Consider the following 11,010-nt stretch of genomic DNA (forward strand, 5'->3'; position numbering starts at 1 on the left):
GGTTTCTTCGATGATGGATCAAGAGCTGCAAGTGACACTCTCAAATCTAAAACTGCGGTAACACTTGGTCCCCTCAAGTAGAAAGGGATCAAATTTGCCTCAGGTTACTACTTCAGCCCCAAATTTATGACATTCTGAAAAAGTAAAATGTAAATGTTTTCTAATCCAAACTACTACTAGAAATTCTAGTGTTTGCTTCTGGGAGAATAAATGATATCAGAATTGCATAATGACTTAAATAAATGATGGCTATCTAAGCGCTCAGTTTCTAGGTCAATTGTCTAGAAAAATTTTGCCTTAATTAGTGTATCTTCTTATTTTTGGTATTAGAAGTGACTTCTGAGTACATTTGAGAAAGTCCCCCCCCCCCCCTTTTTTTTTTTTGCTTTTGGGCTTTTGCTTAAAGGCTTTTACTTTGATTAAGTACATAGGAAAAGGTTTCAAAAGTTCATGAAAATTTGTATTATCTTTTCATTCAATTTTTTTCTATGAACACTTTTGAAACCCCTCAAATCATATTAAGGATCTCTGAGAGCATAGTGGTTACAAGTTGGGCTGCTAACCTCAAGGTCAGCAGTTTGAAACTACCAGACATTCCTTGGGAAAAAGATGAGGTTTTCTGCTTCTGTAAAATTTATAGCCTCAGAAACCCTACACTGGGTCACTGTGAGTCTGAATGAGTCCAGGACATACCACCATCACCACCATCAGCATATAATACTGCATTTGAGATAAATGTGTACACATTCTTCTCATTTCACTTTTCATTACATCTATAAGCATTAACAGAGCAGACATTCAGTTTTATTTGCAATCAGTCCTTACCTACAGCACTGTGTGCAGTTGCTGTTCAACAAAGTATATTCTGTCTTGCAAAAAGAAAAAAAAAAAAAAGATCAAAGAAATAGTCTTTAGGCCTTTAGTGTGTATGGGCACCTAATGTAAAATAAAACAAAAATTCACAAAAGATTAAAGTAGTCAAATACTTCCTTTTGCTTGGTTCCACAATCAACACTCCAACGGAATGCAGAAATCCTCGGACAAACTCTTTGATATCCCATGCGAGTAAAGTTTTACTAAAAGTACTATAGAAATGACTGCAACCATACATTGACAGAGAATTTTTAGAGGTTCAAGCCGGATTCAGAAGAGGCCGTGGAATGAGGAATATCATTGCTGATGTCTGATGGATCTTGGTTGAAAGCAGAGAATACCAGAAAGATGAATGTCATTGTTGCTATGAAGTGTTGTCGAGTCGATTCCGACCCACAGCAACCCTGTACAGGGTTTCCAAGGAGTAGCTGATGAGTTTGAACCATCGACTTTGGAGTTCAAACGACTTTTGCAGTCTGACGCAGTGCCACACCAGGACTCTCTTGTGCTTTATTGACTACGCAAAGACTTTCAATTGTGTGGATCATGGCAAGCTACAGACAATATTGCGAAGTATGAGTATTATGGAACAGTTAATTGTGCTTATGAGGAACCTATATATATGCCAAGAGGCAGTTGTTCGAACAGAACATGGGAACACTGAATGTGTTTAAAATTAGGAAAGATGTGTGACAGGGTTGTATTCTTTCACCATACTTATTCAACTGTTTGCTGAACAAATAATCCAAGAATCTGGGTTATATGAAGAAAAGTGTGGCATCAGGATTGGAGGAAGACTCATTAACAACCTACAATACGCAGATGATATAACCTTGCTTACTGAAAGTGAAGAGGACTTAAAATACTTACTGATGAAGATCAAAGATCATAGTCTTTGGTATGGATTGCATCTCAATGTAAAGAAAACAAAAATCTTCACCACTGGACCAATAAACAACATTCTTATCAACGGAGAAAAGATTGTAGATGTCAAAGACTTCACTTTTCTTGGATCAACAATCAACACTCATGGAAGCAGCAGTCAAGAAATCAAAGGACATTTTGCATTAGGCAAATCTGCTGCACAAGACCTTTTAAAGTGTTAAAGATCAAAGATACCAGCTTGAGGACTAAGGTATGCCTGACCCACGCCATGGTATTTTCAGTAACCTCACATGCATGCGAAAGCGGGACAATGAATAAGGAAGACCATAGAAGAATTGATGCTTTTGAGTTATGGTATTGGAGGAGACTATTGAAAGTGCCATGGGTTGTCAAAAGAACCAACAGATCTGTGTTGGAAGAAGTGTTAAGGTGCACCTTAGTCCTCAAAGTAACATCTGTTTCTTTTAACACTTTAAAAAGTTTTTTTTTCTGTTTTATTTTTACAGATTTGCCTAATGTAACACATCTTTGCTGTCTTGACTGTGGCTTCCATGAATGCTGATTGTTGTTGTTAGGTGTCACCGAGTCGGTACCAACTCATAGCCACCCTATGCGCAACAGAATGAAACACTGCCCGATCTTGGGCCAACCTCACTATTGTTCCCACACTCGAGCCCATTGATGTTGGCACTTTGCCAATCCATCTCACTGAGGGTCCTCCTCTTTTTCTCTGACCCTCCACCTTGCCAAACATGATATCCTTCTCCAGTGACTGGTCCCTCCTGATCATATGTCCGAAGTCTGAGAGATGAAGTTTGGCCATCCTGGCCCCCAAGGAGCACTCTGGCTGCACTTCTTCCAACATAGATCTGTTTGTTCTTTTGGCAGCCCATGGTATTTTCAGTATTCTCCTCCAAGTGACAGCGTCAACGGCTCAAGCCTGGCAACAATTGTGAGGTTGGCTCAGGACCTGGCAGTGTGTTGTTCTGTTGTGCATAGGGTCACTATGAGTCAGTACCGACTCAATGGCACCTAACAACAACAATCAACATTCATGGAAGCCACAGTCAAGACAGCAAAGATGTGTTGCTTTAGGCAAATTTGTAAAAAGAAAACAGAAACAAACCTTTTTAAAGTGTTAAAAAGAGCAAAGATGTCACTGCGAGGATTAAGGTGCACCTTAAAAATTGTGAGGATGTTGCAGGACCTGGCAGTGTTTATTCTGTTGTGGTTCCTAACAACAATATCAGACTGGAATACTAATAACTAAGAGAACAGAAAGCTAGAGGATCTGTGTTGGTAGGAGAGACAAATGAAAGTATGGTCGAAGGCACTGATTAAAACCACTTCAAAAGTGTCTTTAACAGAGTTCAGAAGACTTATTAAATTGTTCTATTTACATATGGAGTCCTGGTATGGCACTGGAGGATAAGCACTGGATTACCAAATGCAAGGCTGGTGGTTCAATCCCACCAGCTGCTTCTTGGAAACCCTATTATGGGTCACTATGAGTCAGAATCTACTTGAAGGCACTTAAGGAAACACCAATTTGCATAAAGCCGTTGAGGTTAAGAGGCAGCGTGGTGCCTTAGGATAAACACTTCACAAGGTTGAAAGTTCAAACTCAATAGTAGCTCCTCAGACACCCTAATAAGGCACTAACAACAACGTGTTAAAATAATTGATAGGTTTGAAGAATATGAAATAGAAAAGCCTTAAGGTGATTTGAGTGTTTCTGATGGCAAAGAGAAGCAAGGAAACGTTCCAATGATTTGCATTTTAGAAAATTTGCATTTTAGAAAACTCCAACCAGTATGTGTGGATTGGTGTTGGTAGTTATGTGAAGTGGAGTAGGTGTTGACAGAGCTGACTCTTAGCGACCCTGTATAGAGATTCTCAGGCTGTAAATCTTTACAGGGAGCAGAAAGCCTCATCTTTCTACAGCAGAATGGCTAGTAGTTTCGAACTGCTGACCGTGAGATTAGCAGCTCTACTCATAACTAATACGCTGTTGGAGACAGGGAAATCAGACAGAAATCATCTGGCACTGTAGGATAAGTACTGGACTGGGAACCACAAGGTCGCGGTTCAAATCCACCAATTGCATAACAAAGGACAAGATGACAGGGCATCAGGAATTGCTATCGATGACATGTGGGCTGGGCTGGGTGTGTGAGTGCAGGGGATGGGGACCAGAAACGCCTTTTCCCTTTAGCCAACCTCAGTTGTTGCTGTCTGTTCACTATTTGTTGGACTGAATCCCCGCTCGGTTCTTCGGTTCTCTGGGATTTATGGCGGCTGATAGTAACTGAAACTCTGCTGCCTAAGGGTCTGGAGGGCTGTGAGGAGGCAGGATGCTCCTTAGGTGTCACCCATATTTCACAGACAAGTTGTCACCCCATTTAATTGACTTGCCCAAGATCCCATAGGTGGTGGTAGTGGTTATGTGCCTTGGAGTCGGTTCCGACTCATAGCGACCCTGTACAGGGTTTCCGAGGCTGTAATTCTTTACGGGAGCAGAAAGCCTCGTCTTTCTCCCGCCAAAGTATATTATAAATTCCAAACTTGACTTCAGTTTTAGGTCTCTTTTAATATCATTTAATTGCTGAATCCCAAAGTTAAATAAGAGAAAGAAAACTAAAGGAAAAAAAAAAACCCCTAAAATACAATGTCTCAAGCATATCACAGGAATTAGAACCAACGCCCCGTACCGAGCAGGTAGTTGTTGTTGTTGTTAAGTGCCATCGAGTCGGTTCCGACCCATAGCGACCCTGTACAGGGTTTCCGAGGGTGTAAATCTTTACGGGGGTTGAAAGCCTCAACTTTCTCCCGCGGAGCGGCTGGTAGTTTCAAACCGCTGACCTTAAGATTCGCAGCCCAATTCATAACCACTACGCTACCAGAGCTGTATAAAATATTATCTATTGGGTTTTAAATTTGTCAGACATTATGCAAAACAATTTATATTCATTATCTTTAAAATATTAAAAATTATATGAAATTATATTAATACTCCCACTATACAAGTAAGGGGTGTCCTGGTGTGGTGTTGTAGGATAATTACTGGTCCAAAAGGTCATCTTGAACCACAACACCGGCGGCTCAAACTCACCAGCCAGTCCTTGAAAACACTATAGAGGAATACTATGAGTCGGAGTTGACTCTACGGCACTTAACAACAACAACATGTAAATATGGAGCCCTGGTGGTGCTGTAGGATAAGCACTGGATTGCTAACCACAAGGTAAGCAGTTCAAACCCATCAGTTGCTCCTAGGTAGAAAGATGAGGTTTTCTGTTCCTGTAAAGACTTAAAGCCTCAGAAATTCTACACAGGGTCCCTGTGAGTCAGACTCGACTTGATGGAAATGTGTTTGGTTTTGGTTTGATTTATTTTACAAGTGATAAACTGAAACTCACTAAAGTCTACTAAATTTTTTCAGTTACATGGTTAGCCCTAGTTGTGTGTGTGTTTTAAGGTAGTGTTCTATTTAAATAGGAAGAACTTCACCTATTTCGTTACAAATTGAAATCTAAGGAAATTGGACCCTATGGGGACCTACACAGAAATTACTAGATAGGAAGTGCTTGCATAAATCAAGGGAGCATTTTGTATGCTGATCATTCTCCAACTCCCACCTCTAGTATTGTTCATTATCTTGTCAAATACGTGTATTAACTGTGACTGATTTGGCATATTATTACAAATAATTATCATACAGGCTGTCATATTCATTTACCCATCCATTTAGTTACTTAAAATGAAAATGAAAGTCTTTGTTTTCAACATTTAACAATTATTTAGAGCTGTTCAAGAAATTGCATTTTTTATTCAATGAATTTATTTGATAAATACTTTATTGACGGCCTAAGACATGCTTTTTAATATTCTAGATGGAAACACAACAGAGTCTTTGACCTCAAAGAGTTTTCATTCTAGCAAGGAGCAACAGACAGTGAATAAGTAAATATATAATTACACATACACATGTCACATAACTATAGGTATTATGAAGGAAAATAAAACAGGAGAAGGTAATAGAATGAGAAGGCACTTTCATCTAAGTGTAAGTGATCAGGAAAGGCTTGCCGAGAAGAAGACATTGAGTAGGATTCTGGAGGAGGTAAGAGAGTGAACCATAGCTGGTAGAGAGAAATGCAGGGCAAAAATCCTGAATATTGACTGGTGGTTTTTGAGGATGAGCGAAGAGACCCATGTGACTGTTGCTAAGTGAATGAGACGGAAATGGGGAGGAAATTAGGTCAGAGAGGCATGTTAGGGGACCAGATCCTCAAACTCTTGTAGGTTATAGTAAGGACTCTGAATTTTACTCTGAGATGAGTACCATTGGAAGGTTCTATGCAGATGAGTAATGTGATATGACATATTTTAAAGTTTCCCCTTGAGCTTCTAAGTTAAGAACTAACTTCCACACAAAATTGAAGACAAGCAATCAATGAGGAGATTATTCCAATTGTCCAAGTGAGGAAATGGTGATATGAACCAGAGTAGTTAGAATTGCAGTTGGTAACAATTGCTAGGATGTTAGATATATTTTAAAGGTTAAGTTAATGGATTTCTTGATGGACTGAGATCTGGGCTGGAGAAAAAGAATATTCTAAAGTTTCCTTTGCTTGAACAACTTTAGGAGTGGAGGTGCCATGAATATATAGGGATGTCTAGGAATGGGGGACACCACTCATTGTCAGTTGGTTATACTATAGTAGCTTGCATGTTGTTGTGATTCTGGAAGCTATGCCATCAGTATTTTAAATACCAGCAGGGTCACCTATGGTGGATGTATTTTAGATGAACTTTCAGATGAAAACAGCTTAAGAAAAAGGAGAGACAGACTACTTCTGAATAGTTAGTCACTGAAAACCTTATGAGTACCAGTGTAACACTGTCAGCACCAGAAGACTGAATATAGAAACATGATGAAGAGCACCAGAATACTGTCAAATTTAGTGCTGGAAGGTGAGCTCCTCAGGTTGGAAGGCACACAAAATACAACTAGGGAAAAGCTGCCTCCACAAACTAGAGTTGACCGTGATGATGCAGATGGAGTAAAGCCTTTGGGGTCTTCATGTGCCAATGGGGCACAACTCAAAATGAAGAGAAACAACTGTAAACATCCACTAATGATCAGAACAAGGAATGCACAAAGTATGAATCTAGGAAAACAGGAAATTGTCAAAGATGAAACAGAATGCATAAACATTGGTATCTTAGGCATTAGTAAGCTGAAATGTACTGGTATTGACCATTTTGAATGTGACAAACACATAGTTTACTATTTTGGGAATAATGAATTGAAAAGGAATGGTGTCACATTCCATCATCAAAAAGAACATATCAAGATCTGTCTTGAAGTACAACGCTTTGTGTGTTAGGATAATATCCATACAACTACAAAAGAAACAAGTTAATACAACTATTATTCAAATTTACACACCAAGCACTAAAGCCAGTGATGATGAAATTAAGGAATTATATTAACTTCTTCAGTTTGAAATTGATCAAACATGTAATCAAGATATATTGATAATTATTGGTGATAGGAATGCAAAGGTTAGAAACAAAGAGGAATGATTAGTAGTTGGAAAATATGGCCTTGGTGATAAAAATGATGCTGGAAATCATATGAGAGATTTTTGCAAGACCAATGATTTATTCATTACAAATACCTTTTTTAACAATACAAAAGAAGACTATAAAGATGGACCTTACCAGATGGAATACACAGAAATCAAATTGACTACGTCTGTGGAAAGAGACAGTGGTAAAGCTCCATAACATCAGCCCAAACAAGGCACGGGCAGACTGTGAAACAAGCCATCAATTGCTCATATGCAAGTTCAGGCTGAAGCTGAAGAAATTAAAACAAGTCTACAAGAGCCAAATATGACCTTGAATATATCCCACCTGAATTTAGAGATTATCTCAAGAGCAGATTTGGTGCATTAGACACTAAAGACCAAAGACCAAAAGAGTTGTTGGAAGACACCAAGAACATCATACAGGAAGAAAGTGAAAGGTCATTAAGAAGACAAGAAAGAAGGAAAACACCAAAATGAATGTCAGAAAAGACTCTGAAACTTGTTCTCCAGCATAGAGATGTTAAAGCAAATGGAAGAAATAAGAAGGTAAAAAAGCTGAACAGAAAATTTCAAATAATACAAAGTCAAATGTATGTGCAAAGACTTGGAGTTAGAAAACCAAAAGGGAAGAACAAGCTCAGCATTTCTCAAGCTGAGGGACCTGAAGCAAAAAGTCTTGACTTTCAGTATTGAAGGATTTTATGGGAAAAATATTAAATGACACAGGAAACATCAAAAGAAGATAGGAGGAATACACAATCACTGTACCAAACAGAAATGGTTGATGTTCAAATATTTCAACATATTCTGTTCAAACATAGCATATGATCAAGAGCCAGTGATATTGAAGGAACAAATCTAAAGTGCATGGGAAGCATTGGCAATGAACAAGGGTGTGGGAATTGATGGAATATAAATTGAAATCTTTCAACAAACTGAGGCAGCACTGGAGGCACTCACACATCTATGCCAAGAAATTTGGGAGACAGTTACCTGGCCAACTGACTAGGAGACATCCATATTTGTACCCATTCCAAAGAGAGGTAACCCAATGGAATGCAGAAATCATTGGACAATATCATTAATATCCCAAGGAAGTAAACTTTTGCTAAAGATAATTTAAAAACAGCTGCAAACGTACATTGATAGAGAACTGCCAGAGGTTCAAGCCAGATTCATATGAGAATGTGGAATGAGGAATTGATCTTGACTGATTGATCTTGACCAAAAGCAGAGAATACCAGAAAGATTTTTTTTTTTTTTTTGGTGTGTGTGTTTTATTGACTAAAGAAAGGCTTTTGATTGTATGAATCATGACAAGCTGTGGACAACATTGAGGAGAATGAGTATTTTGGAATACTTCATTGTGCTCATGAGAAACCTGTACCTAGGCTAAGAGGCAGTTGTTGGAATAGAACAAGGGTATAATGAATGGTTTAAAATTAGGAAAGGTGTGTGCCAGGGTTGTAGGCTTTCACAACATTATTTAATTTGTATGCTGAGCACATCATCAGAGAAGCTAGATTATATGATGAAAGATGTGGCATCAGTATTGGAGGAAGACTCATCAGCAACCTGTGATATGCAAGATGCTTGCTTAAATTAAAGAGAACTTAAAATATTTAATGATGAAAATCAAAGACCACAGCCTTCAGAATGGTTTGCACCTTCATGTAAAGAAAACAAAAATCCTCATGACTGGACTGATAAATAACATCAAGATAAATGGAGAAAAGATTGAAGTTGTCAAAGACTTCATTTTGCTTGGACCAACCATCAGCATTCATGGAAGCAGCAGTCAAGAAAACAAACAGGATCTTGCATTAGGCAAATATGTTGTACAAGACCTCTTCAAAGTGCTTAAGAGCAAATATGACAGTTTGAGGACTAAGTGCATCTAACCCAACCCATGGTATTCTCAGTAATCTCATATGTGCATATAAACTGCACAGTGAATAAGGAAGACCATAGAATTGATGCATTTGAGTTATGGTGTTGGAGGAGAATATTAAAAGTGTCATGGACTGCCAAAAGAACAAACAAATCTGTGTTGGAAGAAGTACAGCCAGAATGCTCCTTCAGAGCCATGAGTGCTCTCATACTTCGGACATTTTGAAAACAAAAATTTTCACCACTGTACCAATAAATAGCATCATGATAAATGGAGAAAAGTTTGAGGTTATCAGAGACTTCATTTTGCCTGTATCCACAATTAACTCTCATGTAAGTATCAGTCAAGAAATCAAATGACATATTGCATTAGGCAAATCTGCTAAGCAAACCCTCTTTACAGTATTAGAAAGCAAAGATACCAGTTTGAGGACTAAGGTGCTCCCTCTCGCAAGCCATGGTATTTTCAGTAGCCTCATATGAAAGTTGGACATTGAATCAATGCATTTGAATTATGGTGTTGGAGAAGAATATTAAAAGGACCACGGATTTCTGGAAGAACAAATAAATTTGTGTTGGATGAAGTATGGCCAGAATGTTCCTTAGATACCAGGATGGTGAGACTTCATCTCTCATACTTTGGACATGTTATTATGAGGGATCAGTCCCTGGGGAAGGATATCATGGTTAGTAAAGTGGAAAGTTAGCAAGAAAGAGGAAGATCCCCCCAGTGAAATGGGCTGACACAGTTGTAGTGCAATGGACTCCAACGTAATAACAATAATGAGGATGATGCAGGACTGGGCAGTGTTTTATTCGGTAGTGCATATGCTCACTATTAGTCAGAACCAACTCAACGACACTAACAACAACAACTTTCTGCATGAGGAAATTAAAGTTCATAGAACCTTAGCAGAGAAGTTAAAGCCCCTTCTTTACAGTCCAGTCTTCTTGGGGGAAGTTGTATTCTGGAGTTAAGAAGTTGACTCTGGACTCAAATTCCACCCCTGCCACTCTTTAATGTGTAACCCTGGGAAAATTACTCTGCATTTCTTAGATTTGGTATATAACTTTGTGTAATATACATCAGGCTGTTGTGAGAATTAAAAGAGAAAGTGCATATAAAGTTCTTAGTGTGTGCTGGCATATAGAAACTACTAAACAAATATTAGTAATAATAGTATTATGCTAAGAACAGGGAAGTTCACTTCCTTAAACTCAAGTTTCACTGGCCTAAACTTTGTTTGACTTTTTATTTTGTCTGAAGATGACACAAGGCTGTGAGTAAAACAGAAACTGGGGTCAGAGGGCCTCTGTCTCAGACACACACACACACACACACACACACACACACAGAGCAACTCACACACTCTATCAATATATGTTTTCGTTTGAATCTCTAGCAAGGATGTTTCACAAGTGTCTTCAGGCTGAATATTTTGCCTTTCCAGTATTCTATCCTATTTTCTTCATCTTAGGACCCCATGAGGAGCATATTCAGGTGTTCTTTGGGGCCAATATGAGAGAAGTCATGTGGTGTCTAGCATATTCAGTTATTCCCTGGGGCCAATATAAGGGAAGCCATGTGGAGTCCTGGTGTGGCACCATAGGATAAGCACTCGACCTCAAGATCAATTTAAGTGCAAGGTTGGTGGTTCAAATATACCAGCTGCTCCTCAGAAGTCCTATACAGGGTTGCTATGAGTCACAACTGACTCAACGACACATAACAACAAGAAGATGTGATGGTAGTGGTGGTGGT

Source organism: Chrysochloris asiatica, unplaced genomic scaffold, assembly GCF_000296735.1.
Source record: "Chrysochloris asiatica unplaced genomic scaffold, ChrAsi1.0 scaffold00042, whole genome shotgun sequence".
Lineage (NCBI taxonomy): Eukaryota > Metazoa > Chordata > Mammalia > Afrosoricida > Chrysochloridae > Chrysochloris > Chrysochloris asiatica.